At 41.5% G+C, this 21,175-nt stretch overlaps 1 protein-coding gene across 1 annotated transcript in view; it reads right to left on the bottom strand.

The window, feature by feature from the left end:
• The window catches only part of LOC144586981 (uncharacterized), a 50,919-nt gene extending 31,240 nt beyond the window's left edge, over positions 1-19,679 (bottom strand). The window contains exon 1 of the mRNA XM_078386207.1: positions 18,068-19,679. The gene's annotated coding sequence lies outside the window, so the exon portion shown is untranslated. The remainder of the gene's footprint in view (positions 1-18,067) is intronic.
• Positions 19,680-21,175: the final 1,496 nt, after the last annotated feature.

Genomic DNA, 21,175 nt, shown 5'->3' with positions numbered 1-21,175 from the left:
ATGAAAAGAGTTGTCTATGGATTTGAGAGCAAAAATTGTGGAAAAACACCAAAAATCTCAAGGTTACAAGTCCATCTCCAGAGATCTTAATGCTCATGTGTCTACTGTGTGCAGTATCATCAAGAGGTTTACAGCCCATGGCACTGTAGCTAACCTCCCTGGATGTGAATGGAAGAGCAAAATTACTGAAAAATTACAACAAAGGTTTGTTCGAATATTGGATAGAGAACCCAGATCAACTTCCAAACAAATTCAAGCTGATCTGCAGACACAGGGTACAACAATGTCAGCTCGTACTATCCATCACCATCTGAATGAAAAGGGACGCTATGGTAGGACCAGGAGAACACCACTGCTGACACAAAGTCATTTAAAAAAAAGCAAGACTGGAGTATGCCAAAACTTATGTGACAAAACTACAATCCTTCTGGGAGAACGTACTGTGGACAGATGAGACAAAAGTAGACCTTTTTGGCCAAGGACATCATGGCACTAAAGAAATGAGGCATTCAAAGAAAAGAACACAGTCCCTACAGTCAAATATGGTAGAAGTTCCAAGATGTTTTGGGGTTGTTTTGCTGCTTCTGGCACTGGATGCCTTGACTGTGTGAACGGGATAATGAAATCTGATGATTACCAAAGAATTTTGGGGCGCAACATAGTGGTCAGTGTCAGAAAGCTGTGTCTCCACCAGTGGTCATGGGTCTTCCAGCAGGACAATGACCTGAAACACACTCAAAAAGCACTCAGAAATGGTTACAAACAAAGTGCTGGAGAGTTCTGAAATGGCCAGCAATGAGTCCGGATTGGAATCCCATAGAACTCTTGTGGAGCGATCTCAAAACAGCAATTGGGAGAAGGCATCCTTCAAATCTGAAGGCCCTGGAGGAGTTTGCAAAAGAAGAGTGGTCCAAAATTCCAGTAGAGAGGTGCAAGAAACTCATTCTTAGTTACAGGAAGCAATTGATTTCAGTTATTTTTTTTCCAAAGGGTGAGCTACCAAATATTACATTAAGTGTACCAATAATTTTGGCCAGTGCATTTTTGGGTTTCTGTGTGGAATTGTATCAGATTTGACTTTTCTTCTCTGTTTTTTGTGTTGTTCCAGCACAAACAAAAGAAATGAACATGTGAGTACCAAAACATCTGCAACTGCAACAATTTTCTGATAGAAGGGTTGCATTTTCTGACAGTATTGCAAGGGTGCCAATATTTTTGCCCATGACTGTAGATAGATAGATGCGGTATGGAATGAAATAAACTGTAACCATTCTATGATAATCTGTAGCAACTATACAGCTTGCTCGCATTTCCCATGAACATCTACACACCACCCAAAGAAATTGAAAGCAATAATGTGGTAGTGTTACAAGAACACAGGTACTTTCATTTAAAAACAAGAGAGTGGTGGATTAGATCTCATTTTTTTTCTGGATTTGCCCAAGTGTAGCTCCATTCAGAATTGCCCTGCTGGCAGAAAGATGCTGAGGTAACCTTTACTGATTCTTCCTCTCTTTGATGCCTCCAGCATCTTTTTTCCACTTTCCCAGGAGGTTTCTCAACTAGAAATGGAAAGAGTGAGAAGAACTCTCCCCTTTCCCCCAGGTTTTTGGAACTTGTACAAAATGTGTCTGCTGTTTCCTTTTGAAAACCTTGCACATGCAAAAAAGCATATCTCCATGTGCCTACACATATAAACACACAGGGAAAAGAGAGGGGGGAGGGGGACAAATAGAAGCACAAGCAACCCATCCATTGCTTCAAATTTTAAAACAAATCAGTAGTCATCCCAGTTTGGGGCAATTCATATAGTTTTGCACAAAATCTGGTAATTTTTGCAAAGAAGGGAGAGCTTTTGCATAAACACCAGAGAATTCTTCTCCATTGTCACCAGTGAGGAAAATATTATGGAACGTCCTCATTCCCACATGGTAAGACAAGACCAGACAAGTGGGAATTTTACTCCCCACCTTCATTCTCCAAAACAGATTTTTGTAGCATAGATTTAGATTTCCAGAAGTATAAATGTGGGGGTATGGAAATTTCTCCTTGTTCATTTTGTTGCATTTTTCCAAATTTTCCTATCCTTATGTCCTGCTGAGGTATGAAATTTTGAAGGGATTGTGCATGGACATTTTTGTGCACCTCCCTTCTTCCAACTCTCCATTTTGTCCAATTCATATATTTCCCCTCACTGACTAAATTACATTTGCACCTCCACCTCCAGTTGTGTGCATTTTGACTTATTTGCCCTTCCCATAAGCCTGGAAAATGTGTAGATTCTCAAGACAAGATATGTTTGTTCTTACAATGAAAGATGCCAAAATTCTATATCAGTTAAAATTGTTTCCATCTTTGAATTGTTTATAAACATCAGCTATTCGTATTTGTATCCCTGGGGATACAAATACAAATAGTGCCACCACAGGTGCCATGGAGGCCCATTTGGTCTGGCCTGTCCACTCATCAGTTACCACACAGTGCTGCCGTCCTTTGCCATTGTCATCATGCCAGTTCAGGAGGGAGCCCAGATGAAGCTTTCCTGCCTCTCCGTACAGCCAACCACTCATCAACTGAGCAGGGAGACTCCCAGTCCCGCCTAATCACCAAAGTGGTCAGCGGCATGGGGAGGTGGCGAAGTGCCAGCTGGGCTCCATTGTTAGCAATGACAATGAAGGACCTGAGTGCTTCTCAACGATTGGGGACGGGATCAGCCAGTTCTGGTGGGAGAGAATGGGCCCATGCGGCACCTATGGTACCACCATTTGTATTCCTATGCCCAGGGATATGAATATCAATAGCCCATGTCTAATTCTTCACTTCAAAGGCAGGGATCTGACAAACATCATTGTTTCTTTCTGTTTACCAAAAGGATTCTTCTGCTTCATTAGATCAGAATCCTCCCACACAGGAAAGGAGTAGTCATATTTGCATGAAGACGATTCTGGATCTAAAAAAAGTATTTGTAAAAATAATGTGTCCTTATAAAACAACCACATGGCTGTTCTCTTTTATTTTCATTTCACAGATGGGAAATTGAAGTAAAAGGTTTGTGACATGCAAATCAACCCTTGGTGAATCCATTGCATTCAGCTTTTTCTCCTGCAACAATGCAAACAAACCCAATGAGTCTTTTAAAATAACTCTCATGTCTGTGTTTTATAACATACTCTAAGAATCATGATTGCGAAATACATTAACCTAATTCTGAATAGCTCAGTGGTTTAGGTATCTGGCGTCAGGACCAGATATTGGGAGTTCAATTCCCCACTGTGCCTTCTACAAATATAGCCAGACTGTTTGGCCTTGAGCAAGTTGTACAGTCCCAGGGTGCTCCCGGAAGAAGGCATTGGCAAATCACTTCTAAGTATACTTGGAAAACTTTGAAAAAGGATTGCCATTAAGTCAGGATTGACTTGACCACTCATGATTATTATTATTAATTCTAAATACATTAGTCTATAACCATATATTTGGTGGAGACACTGTTCCCATTTATTTGTTTCTAAAACAAAGGATACTAACTGAAATTGGAAAATAAATATATATATAAATAAAAATCTTTGTAGCCTTCCCTAAGCAGGAAACATGAAAAGAATGAAGAATTTTCACTTTGTCTCATGTTATTCTTGGTTGATGAATGAACACATTTTCTCCAGATGATTTCAACTCTTAAGCTGTAGTTCTAATTAAAGAAATCATGCTAATTATTTGCAGATGAGAAACTTTCAGCAAATTATGCCTCTGATTTCATGTAAACAAGGCACTTTGGTTAATTTCTTACAGGGAGAGAAAATTGTGTTGTTGAACCATAATTGATTTTCCCTTCAATTTATGCAACTCTCTAGTAGCTGTACTCTTTATTCGTTATGCAAAAATTAACTGTTTAGTTTATTATATGAAATCTCTTGAAGACCCTTGAAGCCCAGGTTCTCCAGGCATTTATTTGTTGGATCAGATAGCCTCAGCAAAAGCAGCCTTTTGACACTGCAAGAATTGGTACATTTGTACTGTTTACAGCACATTTCAGGGAAACAGAGTGTACATATTTTAAATTGTATCTAAATATACATAATTTGACAAAAAGTGTATGCACATATACAATTGTTTAGATTAAGCAAAACTGCATAAAATAGGAAGAAGTTATTATGTCAGTTAGGTAAAATACACAAACCCACTCCAAGAAAACTAAATGTGCTTAAATACTACCATATTTTAATTTGGGAAGAAAAAGAAAGCTCACAACCCGATATGAAATATGAATGGGGAAAAATGCACATGAGATTTGGAGAAATGTGACCAAATTGGGTGGGGGGATTTGAATTTTTTATAATAATAATGAATTTAAAATGTTTTAAAATTGCTTTTAATCTTGGCTTTAATCTTGATATTTTTTTTCTCCTGACCACATGGTCTGATGGAGGGCATTGTTTCACCTTTGAAGCAGCAGGAGCAGGAGCTCCGAGCCCCCCCCCCCTTGAAGAAGATAGGGCAGGTATGTCTGGGCAGATGTTTTAGTGGGACATTTTTTCTAGGTGGATCTTTATTTCTCCTGACCACATGGTCTGATGGAGGGCATTGTTTCAGCTTTGAAGCAGCAGGAGCAGGAGCTTAATTCTATTTTTGACCCTAATTTGGAAAATAGGAAAGCCAATTAGCATTGCATACAGCTGGGGGTAGGAAACTTTGAAAGGGTCAGATCATACTACTGCACTATTAGAGAGCAGGCCGGGTAGGTGGGGCTCATCAGCCCTGGAAGGCAGCCCATCTAGGAGAAGGAAAACTCCAATTTCAAACCTCCACTGCCTTGTGGCTATATCCACTGATGGAAAAGGCTTCAGGAGTTCACCTTGAGGAAAAATCTGGAGCTGGAGTCCCAGAGGCAGTTTGTGTTGTTCTTCCAAATCCTGCGACATCGCTGGAACCAGTTGTATTGGATCTCACTTTTCCACTGGACTATTTCAGCGATGTGGAGAGAGGGGATTTGCTGCCTGGGTAACAGCCTATCCTCCATATTATTTTACCCAGGCTTCGTGCTCTGGAGAGGACACTCCAGCTTCGCATACAGCATCGAAACAACACAGGAAGTAGCAGTTACCAGTTATAAGTCTTTGCTCGATTGGTGTAGAGCATGATGCCAGGGGCTACTTCTGATGGTGGGAGAGGTCATTGCACCTCACTAGGTAGATACCGCCCGCCTTAAGCTGGGCAGCCCCCAGCCAGTAAGGTGCTACCTCGCCACGGTCTGTTAAGTTCACGGGGTACATGGGGTTTAGGGTGAAACCCGAAAAGCAGATCGATAACCATGCACCGTGCAACAATTGTAAGAAAACTTCTGCCCTAAAGCTGGGCACTTGAAATGTACGGACAATGACCCCTGGCTTTTCTGACTACAGCTTTCATGATGACCTGCAGGAAATAGACGATGTGCGTAAGACAGCTGTCATTGACATGGAACTGAGTAGACTGCAGATGGGCCCTGCAAGAGACGAGACTGCCAGACTCTGGATCTGTCAAAGAAAAGAACTTCTCATTCTTCTGGCAGGGAAAACCATCAAATGAGACCAGGGAATATGGTGTGGTCTTTGCAGTCAGAAATACTCTTCTGAGATCCATTGTTCCACCTACTGTTGGGAGTGAAAGAATCCTGTCTCTGCAGCTCCACTCATCAGCAGGACCAGTCAACCTCATTAGTGCATATGCACCAACACTGTCATCCACTAAAGAAGTGAAAGACAAATTCTATGATGATCTGGCAGCTACTATCAAAAAAGTCCCTGAAAGAGAGGCACTGTTCATTCTCGGAGACTTTAACACTAGAGTTGGTGCTGATCACAACTCCTGGCCCACTTGTCTAGGCCATTTTGGCATTGGAAAGATGAAGGAAAATGGCCAACGCTTGCTGGAGTTGTGCAGTTATTATGGTCTTTGTGTCAGCAACACATCCTTTAATATGAAGCTTCAACACAGAGTTTCTTGGAGACATCCAAGATCCAAGCATTGGCATCAGCTCGATTTGATCCTCACCAGACATTCGAGCCTTCCTAGTATTTCAATCACACGCAGCTACCAGAGTGCTGATTGCGATACTGATCACTCCCTGGTGTGTAGTAGAGTAAAACTGCGAACAAAGAGATTCTATCACACGAAAAAGGAAGGAAGACCACGTATTGACATCAGCAAGACTTGCAATCAAAGAAAAGTGGAGGAATTTGCCCAAGTGCTTCAGGAAACCCTTCCAGGTCAGGCTGATGAAAATGCACCTGGACGTTGGGAACATTTCAAGAATGCTGTGTATAACAGCACCTTGTCCACCTTTGGCAAGAAGACCAAAAAGATGGCCGACTAGTTTGAAGCCCATTCGGAGGAGTTGATGCCAGCCATTGAGGATAAGAGGATAGCAGCATACAAAGCCTGTCCTAGTGAGTACAATTTGCAAGCTCTTCGAACTGCTTGTAGTCAAGTCCAACAGGCTGCCAGGAGATGTTCCAACGATTATTGGCTTCTGCTCTGCTCTCAGATACAGATAGCAGCGGACACAGGTAACATCAAAGGAATGTATGATGTTATCAAGCAGGCTTTAGGTCCAATACAGAAGAAATCTGCTCCCTTGAAGTCTGCTACAGGCGTGATCATCCAGGACCGAGCACAGCAGATGGACCGTTAGGTGCAGCAATACTCTGAGTTATATTCCAGAGAGAATGTAGTAACCGAAGAAGCATTAAACAACATTGAGTGCTGGCCTGTCTTGGAAGAGTTGGACAGTGAACCAATCTTAGCAGAAATAAAAGCAGCCTTGGATTCCCTCACCTCTGGCAAGGCACCTGGAAAGGATAACATCCCTGTTGAAGTGCTTAAAGAGATCATCACCACCGAACTGTATGAAGTCTTTTGTCTTTGCTGGAGGGAAGGTGGAGTATCACAAGACATGAAGGATGCAAACATCGCCACATTGTATAAGAAGAAAGGAGACAGGGGTGACTGCAATAACTACCGTGGCAACTTTCTTCTTAGTGTTGTAGGGAAGCTGCTTGCTCGTGTCATACTGAAGAGGCTCCAGGTGCTTGCAGACAGAATCTATCCAGAATCACAGTGTGGATTTCGAGCCAATGGTATTCTCCCTCAGACAGTTGCAGGAGAAATGCAGGGAACAACAACAGCCACTCTTTGTGGCCTTCATAGACCTTACAAAGGTCTTTGATTTGGTTAGCAGGGATGGCCTTTTTAAAATACTTCCCAAGATTGGATGTCCACCTTGACTCCTTAACATCATCAGGTCCTTCCATGAGGGAATGAAAGGCACTGTAATTTTCATGGCTCAACATCAGATCCCTTTGACATTCGAAGCGGAGTGAAACAGGGCTGTGTCCTCACGCTGACCCTTTTTGGGATCTTTTTTGCTGTCATGCTGAAGCATGCATTTGGAACTGCAACAGAAGGTGTCTATCTCTGGACTAGATCAGACGGAAAGCTCTTTAATCTCTCTAGATTGAGAGCGAGGACCAAAGTCCAACTGAAATGCATACATGACTTCCTCTTCGCAGATGATGCAGCTGTTGTTGCCCATTCTGCTGAAGACCTCCAACAACTCCGGAATCATTTTAGCAAGGCCTGTCAAGACTTTGGACTAACAATCAGCCTGAAGCAAACACAAGTCATGGGCCAGGGCGTGGACTCACCTTCCTCTATTACCATCTCCACACAAGAATTGTAGGTTGCTCATGACTTTGTGTACCTTGGCTCAGCAATCTCTGACACCCTCTCTCTAGATGTTGAGCTGGATAAACGCATTGGGAAAGCAGCTACCATGTTCTCAAGACTCACAAAGAGAGTATGGCTCAATAAGAAGCTGACGACACAATACCAAGATCCAGGTCTATAGAGCCTGTGTCCTGAGCACACTCCTGTACTGCAGTGAGTCCTGGACCCTTTGTGCACGGCAGGAGAGGAAGCTGAACACCTTCCATATGCGTTGCCTCCGACACATTTTTGGTATCACTTGGCTGGACAAAGTTCCAAATAGAGTAGTTCTAGAACGAGCTGGAATTTTTAGCATGTATACATTACTGAAACAGCGACGTCTACTTTGGCTTGGGCATATCATGAGAATGGCTGATGGTCGGATTCCAAAAGATCTCCTGTATGGAGAATTAGTGCAGGGAAATCACCCCAGAGGGACACCACAGCTTCGATACAAGGACATCTGCAAGTGGGATCTGAAGGCTTTACGAATGAATCGCAAAAGATGGGAAATCCTGACATCTGAGCGTTCAGCCTGGAGGCAGGCGGTGCATCATGGCCTCTCCCAATTTGAAGAGACCCTTGTCCAGCAGGCCAAGGCAAAGAGGCGGTTACAAAAGCAGCAAAATCAGGGAACTGGACAGGGGACAGATTGGATTTGTCTTCAGTGTGGAAGGGATTGTCGCTCTCGAATTGGCCTTCTCAGCCACACTAGACGCTGTTCCAAGTCCTCGATACAGAGCACGATACCATAGTCTTTCGAGACTGAAGGATGCCATCGGATTTTTTTTATTTTATTAATTTGTTTTATTTATTTTATTTTATTTTTAAACCATTGATTTTGATAACCTATTGCTTACTGCAGGTGGACTGAGCTATGTGGCCATACTCCAGCCTCCCCTAAATCTTGCTGAGCTAGGAATTCATCATAGCCATGAAAACCTAGCCATTGAAAGATTTTCTCCCCGTATCTCATATAGATAGAGGAGAAGCTGTCTCCTCTATCCTTGGAAGTATCTCCCTGTTCTGGCTGAGTTTGTCACATTTTAGACACCATATTTGTGTTAAGCAAAATATAGTAGGATTTGCTTGTAACTAAAAGCTTTGGTGGATGACTCCAACCAGGTTAAGAGTGGCCAGATGAAAGGGACAGAGTAAAGTAAAACTTGTTTAGATAAACAGTACAGATTCAACTATTCAGAAAGCAACATAAACTGGACAGGATCCTATTTGTTTTTGAGCAAGATGTGAGTATATCTGTGAAGATTCCCAGTCATCCAGGTGAGATTATCTGGAAGTTAAGTCATGGCAACTGGACTTGTTTCTTATTAGGCTAAAACGTTTCACTACTTATCCAAGTAGCTTCTTCAGTCTGAGGAGAGTTGGTTGGAGACTCCTGATACTCCATGTAGGTTTCACTTCCCCCTGGCCTGGATAGGCTCATTAGATGAACAAATGATGGGGGTGAGTGAAAATCCCACTTCTGCAGTCCTTCTACACCCATTGTCATGGGTCATTAACAGTCATTAATTGGTCTTTCTAATGAGTGTGGTTCTGATTTTTCTGGGGATGGATGAAAGAGGAACATGATGAATAGGAGACCTTAAGGCCTGTGGATATCCAAAATGGGCCTTTAACAAGGCAATGTCCTGACCCAGCAGGACAATGGCACAGTCTGAGACCCAGAGCCAATGGAAGAACCTGGTCATTCCTTACATGGCATGTGTGTCTTGAAAAGCTCAAAAGCAGAGACTCATCCACCCAAAAGACCGGACACCAGAACAAACAGGAAGAATATAGTGTATGTGGTCCAATGCAAAGACGAGTGTTCGGAGCTCTATATTGTAGAAACCAAACAACCACTAAACAAGAGAATGGACCAGTACAGCAAGGGCAATGGCTCAGGAGCACAATCAGCACTATTCCTTCATCTGAAGGACAAAGGACACTCATTCAATGACCAAGATGTAAGCATTTTGGACTGAGAAGATAGGTGGTTTGAAAGAAAGGTCAGGGAAACCATACATGTGCATATAGAAAATCCCTCACTCAACCGGGGTGGAGGCCTTAGATACAATCTCTCTCCTATTTATCATGCTGCCCTTTCATCCATCCCGAGAAAGATCAGGACCACACTCACTAGAAAGACCACTGTTAACGACTGTTAACACCCCATGACAATGGGCAGAGAAGGACTGCAGAAGTGGGATTTTCACTCACTCCCCCCATATTTTGTCCATATAACAAGCCTGTTCAGACCAGGGGAAAGTGAAACTAACATGAAGGATATCTCAGGGGTCTCCTACCAACTCTCCGCAGACTGAAGGAACTACTTGGATGAGTAGCAAAACATTTCATCCTAATAAAAAATAAGTCCAGTTGCCATAACTCAACTTCCAGGTAAGATGTGAGTACCGTATTTTTCACACCATAAGACACACTTTTTTCCCACAAAACAGGGGGGTGGAAAGTCTGTGCGTCTTATGGAGCGAAGAAAACAGATTATATTTTCCTGTTTTCTTCTCCTAAAAATTGGTGCGTCTTATGGAAAGGTGTGTCTTATGGAGCGAAAAATACGGTAATTTGCTGCAGGCAATTGAAGCTAATTGAATATGTGCTGGGGTTCCACTTGAAGTCATGCCTGGTCATATGTTCCATTGCACAACTGACATATACCCCAGCACCTTGTAAATTAATCACAAAGGAATCCAGCATAATTCTGGCTGTTAACATTATACCATCTCACCATGGATGAGGTTCTATAGATAACTTTTTATTCTTTTCCATGGATGTCTAACATTTACTGAACACATACAGACACAGAAGAAGGATTACATCTACTGCCCCTACAGTTACTTTTTTGGACTGCAATTCCCAGAATTCCCCCTAATGCACTGTCCCATCTTACAAAAAAAGTTATTTTCTAAGCTCTGTTTTGACTGGAATGGCCCATAAGTCATTAAATGGCCCATAAAGGATTAAACACATGCAAACAAGTACTGTGATTATATTTCTGCCATATTTTACCTGCTACACTCAGAAGTCCCTACCCCACCAATGGTGACAGGATATAGGCACCAAAGCTCTGCTAACATTGAGTAAGATCCCAGCCACAAAGCAAAAAAAAAAAAAAAAACCAGTAATATCACAGCTTAAATGAGTGAACTTCTCAAAAAAGGAATACTCTATTCTTTTAAAAATAGCTTTTAAAATACTTTTACAACCAGCCACAGGATCGCTTACTCAGCACCAATGCTTGTTGGGCATGAAGGGGTTAATAAGCTCTCCTTCTGAGAGTCAGCTATATGCGTCCTGACTGACAAGTTAAAAAGGTCAGATTGTTCCAGACCTGGAGCTGATTTACCATTTGAAGACTTGTGTCTGGAGCCTGGTGTCAGAAATCCCGAGATAATGATTATTGAAAACACTTAGGGCTGGGACAAAAAAAACTTCTCTGTGCTTTTGCAATGCAGAAATATTCTGAATATACCTTACCAAACTGTCTGCTAATTCCCTGGAGATACATGGCAACATGTTCCTTTCTGGAGGATTGTCACTCCATTTTTAAAGAACAAGCCTGCTTTTTTTTTTTTTACTCTTCAAAGAAAATCTGTCTTTTAACTCTTTCTCTGTGATCTTTCATTTCCCTCCAAACATTTCCCTTCCCAGGCCATGAAAAGCAACAATATATCTACTTTGGAACACTGTCGCTGGTGAGGCATGTTGAGTCTTAAAAACAGTGGGTTCTCTTTTTCCTTTTGAAAGTCCTTTTTTGAAGATATATAGTTCAGCCTTTGCAGCCTGGATTCCTTCCAAATTAAAAAAAGCAGTGGGGCCAATCACTTTCTTTCAAAATAAACAAGACTGGTCTTTTCAATTTATGTAATCTCTTTTATATCTGTGGAAGCTTAAGAGTGCTTGTTCCTGGAGGGAGGAAAGAGTTTTACTTTTTTCTAAAAAATGTATACTTAAAAAACTCTTTGCTCAAACTTTCCTATATTTGGCACAGAACAAGAGCAAACTATCGGCTACACCTGTTCCAAATTTGGTGTTGATCTGAAGTGCAGTTTCAAAGGTATAATGCTTTTGTTTGGGCTGCCTTCAATTTTATAAATGTCTTGTAGAATGTTTATTTGGTCTGCTGCACACTAACATAACTTCACTCTCATGCAATGATGAAATACATTCTAAAGATTCTGAGAATGAGAGAGAGAGAGAGAGAGAGAGAGAGAGAGAGAGAGAGAGAGAGAGAAAAGCAGCCCCAGGGATCATTCCCCACACAACCTTTCAAACAAGATGTGACTGGAAGTTTCTTAGGAAGTTCTTAGCAAACAAGCAAGACAGAAAGGAAGGTATGAATAAGGAAAGAGAAAAATGGGTGGTAGTATACTACTATTAGTGGTTAGTCCCACACCTCATAAACTGATGGAGGATTTCTCCTCCCTGGAGAAATCTGGTGAAAATGGTCCCCCAGTTTATCTCCTTCAAAGAAGATGAAGGATGTTGGTGTGTACATGAATAGCTATAATAACAAATGGTATATCTATTAGTTAGAACTCAAAGTGTATGTGAGTAGGCTTTTTTCAAACACTAGCAGACTCCATCCATTTAAGGGACTTCTGTTGCATGTAATAAACCATATTTGTAGACAACTCATGCATGAGAGGACATTTCAAGCATTTCTTCTTGACACGCAGAGATAGTAGTGCTAGTAGATGCAACTGCATGGTGTAGCGATCTCCTCTAAAGCCCCTATCCCCTCAGGTCTTCACGAGGTTCTCGCTCTTCTTTCTTTGCTGCCACCAGGTATTACTACTTTAATATCATTTTAATCATTGAGACATGTGTGCTTTTAAAACTTAAGTCATTTATTAAATCAGGGAAGTTAACATAGGATTAATATTCAATACGTAAATCACAGGTTGCTAATCACTTGTATTTGAATCAATTCTACTTTAACGTTAAACTTCTTTTAATTCTCTATTCCATTCAGCGTTCTTACAGATCTCTAACTCACTCTTAGTTCACTTTTAAGTTTCACACTGTCTCTCACTCACAGAATCTCTCTCAGCCTCTCTACGCCAGCCTTTATATCCAGCTCCCTCCCCCCTTGGCTTCGCCTTCCGTTCACTCATTGGCTCCTTCTTCACTGTTGTACAGTGATGGACAGGTGAGGGCGGGACTGTTAGCTACACATGGTTAAATATCTTTCTGGATGTTTTCGACTTAGGTTACCAGAATTCCTAGGCACCAAGGCCGATTGTAAGGAATTAAGGTGACAGCAGAATTTTCCAAAGGTAAAACTGAGTCCTAGTCAGTAACAGGCATTTGTAATGTAATGTCAGTCTGCTGATGACATAATAGAACCAATCACAAATATATTTGACCAGCAATAAGCTACTTAGAATACATAGGGCATGGCAAGAAAGGAGAGGGGAAAACAAACATTGTAATTAGGTATATGATAACTATCAGAGAATAGGAAAACTTTCCGAGTGCCAAGTAAAGCAGAAAAATTTCAATGAACATTTTACAGCAGAAGCCAAATTAGCCTCATCTTTTCACTCACATTTATCAATATCCATTCAAAAAGTGACTACAAGATGAATATCCAGTCCTGGCATATTTTTACGTCTCTGTCATATACTCCTAAATGAAAATTGGCTCAGAATACTACTGAAAATTTGTCTTTATTCAGGTGGTGCAAAGATGCCTCAAACAAGACTTACCAGTACATTGTCAGTGCCTACTTTTCCTGGAACCATCCCTAGCTGACAGGTGGCAGGATGATGTTTCTTGTTGTTTAGTCGTTAAGTCGTGTCCAACTCTTCATGACTCCGTGAACCAAAGCACGCCAGGTCCTCCTGTCTTTCACGACCTCCTGGAGTTGGGCCAAATTCATGTTGGTAGCTTTGATAAAACTGTCCAACCATCTTGTCCTCTGTCGTCCCCTTCTCCTCTTGCCTTCACACTTGCCCAACATCAGTATCTTTTCTAGGGAGTCTTCTCTTCTCATGAGATGGCCAAAGTGTTGGAGCCTCAGTTTCAGGATCTGTCCTCCAGTGAGCACTCATGGTTGATTTCCTTTAGAAAGGATAGGTTTGTTCTCCTCGCAATCCAGGGGACTCTCAAGAGTCTCCTCCAGCATCACAATTCAGAAGCATCAATTCTTCGCTGGTCAGCCTTCTTTATGCTCCAGGTCTCACTTCCATACATCGCTACTGGAAAAACCATAGCTTTGACTATTTGGACTTCTATTGGCAAGGTGATGTCTCTGCTTTTTAAGATGCTGTCTAGGTTTCTCATCGCTTTCCTCTGACAAAGCAGGCGTTTTTAAATTTTGTGGCTGCTGTCACCATCTGCAGTGATCATGGAGCCCAAGAAAGTAAAATCTGTCACTGCCTCCATATCTTCCCCTTCTATTTGCCAGGATGGACCAGTGGCCATGATCTTAGTTTTTTTTTTATGTTGAGCTTCAGACCATTTTTGTGCTCTCCTCTTTCACCCTCATTAAGAGGTTTTTTTTAATTCCTCCTCACTTTCTGCTATCAGAGTGGTATCATCTGCATATCGGAGGTTGTTGATATTTCTTCCGGCAATCTTAATTCCAGTTTGGGATTCATCCAATCTTGCCTTTTGCATGATGTATTCTGCATATAAGTTAAATAAGCAGGGAGACAATATACAGCCTTGTTGTAATCCTTTCCCAATTTTGAACCAATCAGTTGTTCCATATCCACTTCAAACTGTTGCTTCCTGTCCCACATATAAATTTCTCAGGTGGTAGATAAGGTGGTCAGGCACTCCCATTTCTTGAAGAACTTGCCATAGTTTGCTGTGGTCCACACAGTCAAATGCTTTTGAGTAAACAATGAAACAGAAGTAGATGTTTTTCTGGAACTCTCTGGCTTTCTCCCTAATCCAACGCATGTTAGCAATTTGGTCTCTAGTTCGTCTGTGCCTTCGAAATCCAGCTTGTACTTCTGGGATTTCTTGGTCCGTATACTGCTGAAGACTAACTTGTAGGATTTTGAGCATAACCTTGCTAGCGAGTGAAATGAGTATAATTGTGTGGTAGTTGTAGCATTCTTTGGTATCGCCCTTCTTTGGGATTGGGATGTAGACTGACCTTTTCCAATCCTCTGGCCACTGCTGAGTTTTCCAAACTTGCTGGCATATTGAGTGTAGCACCTTAACTGCATCATCTTTTAAGATTTTAAATAGTTCGACTGGAATGCCATCACCTCCAGGATGTCTGGATCAAGGTCAGCAACCACACTATCTGGGTTGTCCAGGACATCCAGATCTTTCTGGTATAATTCCTCTATGTATTCTTGCCACCTCTTCTTGATGTCTTCTGCTTCTGTGAGGTCCCTACCATTTTTCTCCTTTATCATGTCCATCTTTGCACAAAATGTTCCTTTAACATCTCCAATTTTCTTGAACAGATCTCTGGTTTTTCCTTTTCTATTATTTTCCTCTGTCTCTTTGCAGTGTTCATTTAAGAAGGCCCTTTTGTCTCTCCTTGCTATTCTTTGGAAGTCGGCATTCCATTTTCTGTAATATTCTTATCTCCCTTGCATTTTGTTTCCCTTCTCTTCTCTGCTATTTGTAAAGCCTTGTTGGACAGCCACTTTACTTTCTTGCATTTCCTTCTCTTTGGGATGGTTTTTGTTGCTGCCCCCTGTACAATGTTATGAGCCTCCATCTATAGATCTTCAGGCACTCTGTCCACCAAATCTAGGTCCTTAAATGTGTTCTTCACTTCCACTGTGTATTCATACGGGATTTGGTTTAGATTATACCTGACTAACCCAGTGGTTTTTCCTACTTTCTTCAGTGTAAGCTTGAGTTTTGCTACAAGAAGCTGATGATCAGAGCCACAATCAACTCCAAGTCTCATTTTTGCTGACTGTGTAGAGCTTCTCCATCTTTGGTTGCAGAGAACACAATCAATCTGATTTTGGTATTGCTTATCTGGTGATGTCCATGTGTAGAGTTGCCTCTTGTGTTGTTGGAAAAGAGTGTTTGTGATGACCACCTTGTTCTCTTGACAAAACTCTATTAGCCTTTGCCCTGCTTCGTCTTGAACTCCAAGGTCAAACTTATCTCTTGATCCTTTTATCTCTTGGCTCCCTACTTTAGCATTCCAGTCCCCTATAATGAGAAGATCTTTCTTTGGTGTCAGTTCTAGAAGGTGTTGTAAGTCTTCATAGAACTGGTCAATTTCAGCCTCTTTAGCATTGGTGGTTGGTGCATAAACGTGGATTACTGTGATGTTGAAAGGTCTGCCTTGGATTCGTATTGAAATTATTCTATCATTTTTGAGATAATATCCCAGTACAGCTTTTCGCACTCTTTTGTTGACTATGAGGGTGTGGCGTTCACCCTCCTGCCCCTTGCTTGACCGTCAAGCCTCAGAGCACACGAAGGCAAACAACCACCTCTTATACACTGCTGCCACCAGGTGATCACTAAATCACCATTATTTCAGGAAGATGAAGATTCAGGTCCACACTTCAAAATCTTTTAAATATAACTTTTGTTTATTGATTACAGAAATTGATAGTGATTCATTAATATCTTATTTAGGTAAATTTCTTATTAACAACAATCTTTTATTTGATAATATACTCCTAACTCTAATCACCTCTCAGATGTCCCCAAACTCCACACTCTGTTCCCTTCTCCACCCTCTCACTCTACTCATCTCTCTTCTCTGATTGCCCCCTGAATATCTCAGGCTCCGCCTCTTCTTACACCTCTCGGCTCCACCTCTCAACAACATGAATATGCATGACCAATTAACATAACAAAACATGAACCCTTGACATATTAAAGGGGAACTCCACAGACGGTTACTCAATTTTTCTATGGGATTCTTGCCCATAATGTTAGATATGATAATCATCTGAATTGAATTTGCCTGTTCCCATCCATTTTAGTTCAGTGATGCCCAGGATGTCAATGTTTATTCTTACCATACCCTGTTTGACCACATCGAGCTTACCAAGGTTCATAGATCTTACATTCCAGGTTCCTATGCAGTATTTTTTCTTTGCAGCATCAGACTTTCCTTTCACTTCCTGGCATGGCTGCAGCTGAGCATCCTTTTGGCTTTGGCCCCACCACTTCATTAGCTCTGGAGCTACTTGTACTTGTCCTCTGCTCTTCCTCAGTATCATGTTGGACGCCTTCCGAATTAAGGGTCCCATCTTCCAGCATCATATCTTTTAGCCTTTTGTTTCTGTCCATGGAGTTTTCTTGGCACAGATATTGGAGTGGCTTGTCAGTTCCTGCTCCAGGTGGATTGCATTTAGTCAGAACTCTCCACTATGACCTATCCGTCATGGGTGTCCCTGCATGGCATAGCCCATAGCTTCTCTGAATTACTCAAGCCCCTTCGCCACGAGAAGGAGGATGATGTTTAGGGTCTCCCAAACCCTGAGATCCATGGCTCCAGCACAGTATCGGACTCCTTAAGAGTTCTAGTTACACTTTGATATTATGGTTACAAATTTGTTTAGTTACAGTTACATTTACAAGTTAAAAATAAATCAATTCCCTATATCTCAAAAGCAACCACAACAGTCGCTTTTAGTGACTTTGAAAATATCTGCCTCTAGATGCTTCCAGCCACTGGTATGTGGTACAAAACAATCTCCTGTTATTCAGCACATTATTGCTGAATCCCCAAAGCAGAGTTTTTGGTAACACCACAGCACACAACATGAGTCAACATTTGACCCTTGTCAGATTCCTCTACCATCATTCAGTGAAACCCTTGTAACTAAGAAAACAAGTGAAATGTTTCATTGCCCTGAAGAGAAGCAAAGTTAGCCTTTATAAAGTTACAGTCACAGTATTATATAATGGTATCTATATTACAAGAAAAATTGATAGATTTCAAATAACTCATTATTTGTAATTACTAAATTTGAAGCTCTGGGCATGCAGCACTCGACACAGGGAAGACACTCTGACAGGAAAAAAAGACTCCTCACCCCAGTGTACACTATATTTGAGCCCTTTACTGATCTTCTTTAGAAGGTGGATTAGTTATTAAGAGTTGTGAGTACTTTTGAAAGTTGCTGTCAATTAACTCGGAAACATTAATGTCAGCATTTCCAACTTTCATCTTATGCGCACAGGATTAAAGAACATAATTGATGAGCCTCATTGCAGCACACCAGACATTCCGTTTTTATTAGCAATAAGGCAACATATGAAATGTGATCATGGCCGGTTATTTACTTTTAATTTTCCAAGATATAATCGAGCCTTTAAATATTTATTGTTTCATTTAAAGTCTTAGACAACACCTTACCTGTGAAGCCTGGAGGACACACACAAGTGTAGTCTGCCACCAGGTCCAAACAGGTTGAATTGCTTTTGCAGAAGCCATAGGAGCAGTCATCAAAGTTGATTTCACAGTTCAGACCTTCAAATCCTTGGGTGGGTAGGTGGGTGGTGGGAGGGGGAGAAAAACAGAGGGCAGTATATTATTTATCTACACCTGTTTCTCCTCTCTGAGTCCTCTCTTTGTAAATAATAAATCAATCCTTATCAAATTACTCCATAAAACCAAATAATTCTCTTTTATGGCTCACAGTGAATGCTTTCTAAAAGCTGCCTAGGTCCTCATCTGTCATTAGTAAATTACCCCTCTTTGTTTTGAACACAGATAGTATTTAAAGGAACAAGAGCACTGAATGAAAGGTTGCATCGGTATACCATCAGGTAAATGCTTAGGTCTTCGTGAACATGGCACAAAACAAGCCTTGCAGTGATAAATGAAAAGGTGTTTGTACAATTATCATTTCCTGCTTAAAATCCCCATTTTCACAACAGTGCTATAAACTTCTTCAGGCTTCTCTTTTGCTGCAGCAGCTTTTAACTTCAGTACCTCTCCTCCGCAAGGATAAAACAAGGAGAGAAATACAGGCACTCCAGTAAAAAGGAAGACATTTCACAGTGTTTGTATACCACCTCAAGAAGGGAAGGTCAGACTGAGTCTTCCCTCATCTACATGTGTCTTGATGAAGTCAGCATGGTGTAATACAGCAGTTGGTAAGCTGTAGTGGCCTAGCATCAATTTCCCATCCTGGGACCAAAGGGGGCCTACTAATGCCCCAAATTAAGAAAAACAATATATAAAAAAGGATAACACAAATTAGCTTTCAGTTCCTTCCTTCCTTCCCTTCCTTCCTTCCTTTTGTTGCTTCCAGAGACTTTCAAAAGCAGCAATGTGGATGGTTCAGAGGGAGTTCAGGATCTGCAAAAATAGTCTTGAGGCAGCCCACAAGCCACATGATGTCTACTTCTATTATGATGGTTAAAGTATTGGTCTCTAAGGTCTCTAACATGAGAGATTCATGTTCAGCATCTTGCTATTATTGTGAGCACTTTGAAGGATGGCAAACCATATGTATGCATAGATAACACATTTGGAACCTTTCTATCAAATCTTTATCACATGTGTGTAAAATGATAGAGTCCCCGCCTTAGCAATGTGCCATCTTAGTTAACACACCATCAATCATTCCCTTTTGTTACTGCTCCAAGATTCAGTGTTGGGTCAGGACCTGTGACAGCTGAGTTGATGTTCCAGCCCTGCTAAAGTAATTAGATGAGCTTGGTCAATTCACCTTTTTTTTTTTTTAAATGATGCATTGACACAAACTATTTGCAGGTTCTGCCATCTGTAATTACCAGCTCTGCTTTCTGTTCCTTATGGGCCACCCTGCAAAATGGGGGGTGGAGACAGATGGAGAGTTGCACGTCTGGTGTTGAAGAGCAAAGTCGTGATGTACTCTTTCAGATGAAACTTGTGCTATTCCACTATGACTGTGCACTTCAATTCCGCTACAGTACTTCTGAATTGGCCTATTCTGTCTCCACAATTGTACATTTTACTTCAATTGATTTGTCTCAACAAAGAAAGTAGGACTGTGTATGCAAGGACTGTGTATGCAGAATGCCTGTGTATGCAGAATGCCTAGAGCAGGGGTGTCAAACACAAGGCCCGCGGGCCAAATCCGGCCCGCCAGACCTCGACTGATGGCCCGCGGAGCCGCCGCCAGCCTTGCAGCCTCCCCCCCTTTTTTCCAATGAATTTACTCCGTGCCTTCATGGAGTAAATTCATTTTAAAAATGGCTCAAGTTAACCCGGCCCTTTGATGGGGACCAAACTGCTAATGCGGCCCTCGATGAATTTGAGTTTGACACCCCTGGCCTAGATCCATGCTTCGACAGACAACATTTTGTACTGGCTTTTGTGCATATGAGTGCAAGCCAATGCATGTTTACTCAGACATTGGTCATATTGGCTGAAATCCAGTAGTAAGTTGCAACTTCATTAAGTCCATTGAATCAGAGGGGATTTAATGAGTCAATTTCTCTCTAAGTTGCACTGATTCAATGGGCCTACTCTAGTTGTGAGTTATAACTGGATTTCAGCCATTGAATTATATGCCATCTAACTAGCTAACAGAGTTTCAACTCAGTGCTGACTGTTTCTCTACACCAGGAATCTAAAAATATTTATGGCAACAACTCCTATACTCTTTATAAATGATCCTGTTGGTGGGGTTGATGAAGACTGAAGACAAAAAACACAGAACAGGCCACGGAACCTGCCTTTGTGCTGCATGTTATTCCTTAGCTTGCCGTCTGCCCCATTTGCACCCCAGCTGAGGCCAGTCTAAACTCCCAAGGTTTAGGTTTCTTGTGCTAAGAACCGACAAAGAACTCTCCACTTTGGTATCTGACATTTTATGCTCTTGTAAATCTATTCTAATGCATGGTCACGCTGCAAAATGACTATCATTAAGTGCTGTCACAGGCCATGGCTGCGGGAAGACCATGACTAATGCTAAGCTATCAGCACCCACAGTGCAAGGCATATTCTCATAATTTCTCAAAATGACCGTGGAACCAATTTCTACTGATCCCTAAGTCATAAAACTTTACAATTACCCTGAGTTCATTAATAATGTATACAGTAACAGATCTCATTCACATACCGACTTTAATCAGACCCATGTCTCCAGACTCGATAACAACCAATCCACAAAATGATTGCTCTGAATACCAAGTGCTACTTTCCTCAAGTCCAGTGATGGAAGGTGTTTGAAAACAGAAAGAACCATTGTGTAGTGCCATCCGCTTCTTTCCCTAAGGTTGTGCATTTAGAGCACAGTTCTAATAAATGTACAAGATTATATGCCACAGAACCATTGAAACAATATCTTGGAAGACAACATCCCAGGAAGTGTAGAGAAAACATTTATTTTCATATTGAACATTGCATATTTTGGACATGATCATTCCTCCTATTGGCACTGTACTTCCAAATGGAATGCTCCTCGCAAGGCATCATCCTTCCCACTACACTTTGGTTCATCTGAAGGCACAGTGAATCTAATGCTTTTTT

The sequence above is a fragment of the Pogona vitticeps genome, chromosome 1 (assembly GCF_051106095.1).
Source record: "Pogona vitticeps strain Pit_001003342236 chromosome 1, PviZW2.1, whole genome shotgun sequence".
Classification (NCBI taxonomy): domain Eukaryota; kingdom Metazoa; phylum Chordata; class Lepidosauria; order Squamata; family Agamidae; genus Pogona; species Pogona vitticeps.
Note: the sequence above shows the minus strand (reverse complement) of the source record. Positions and strands in the feature narration are given on the sequence as shown.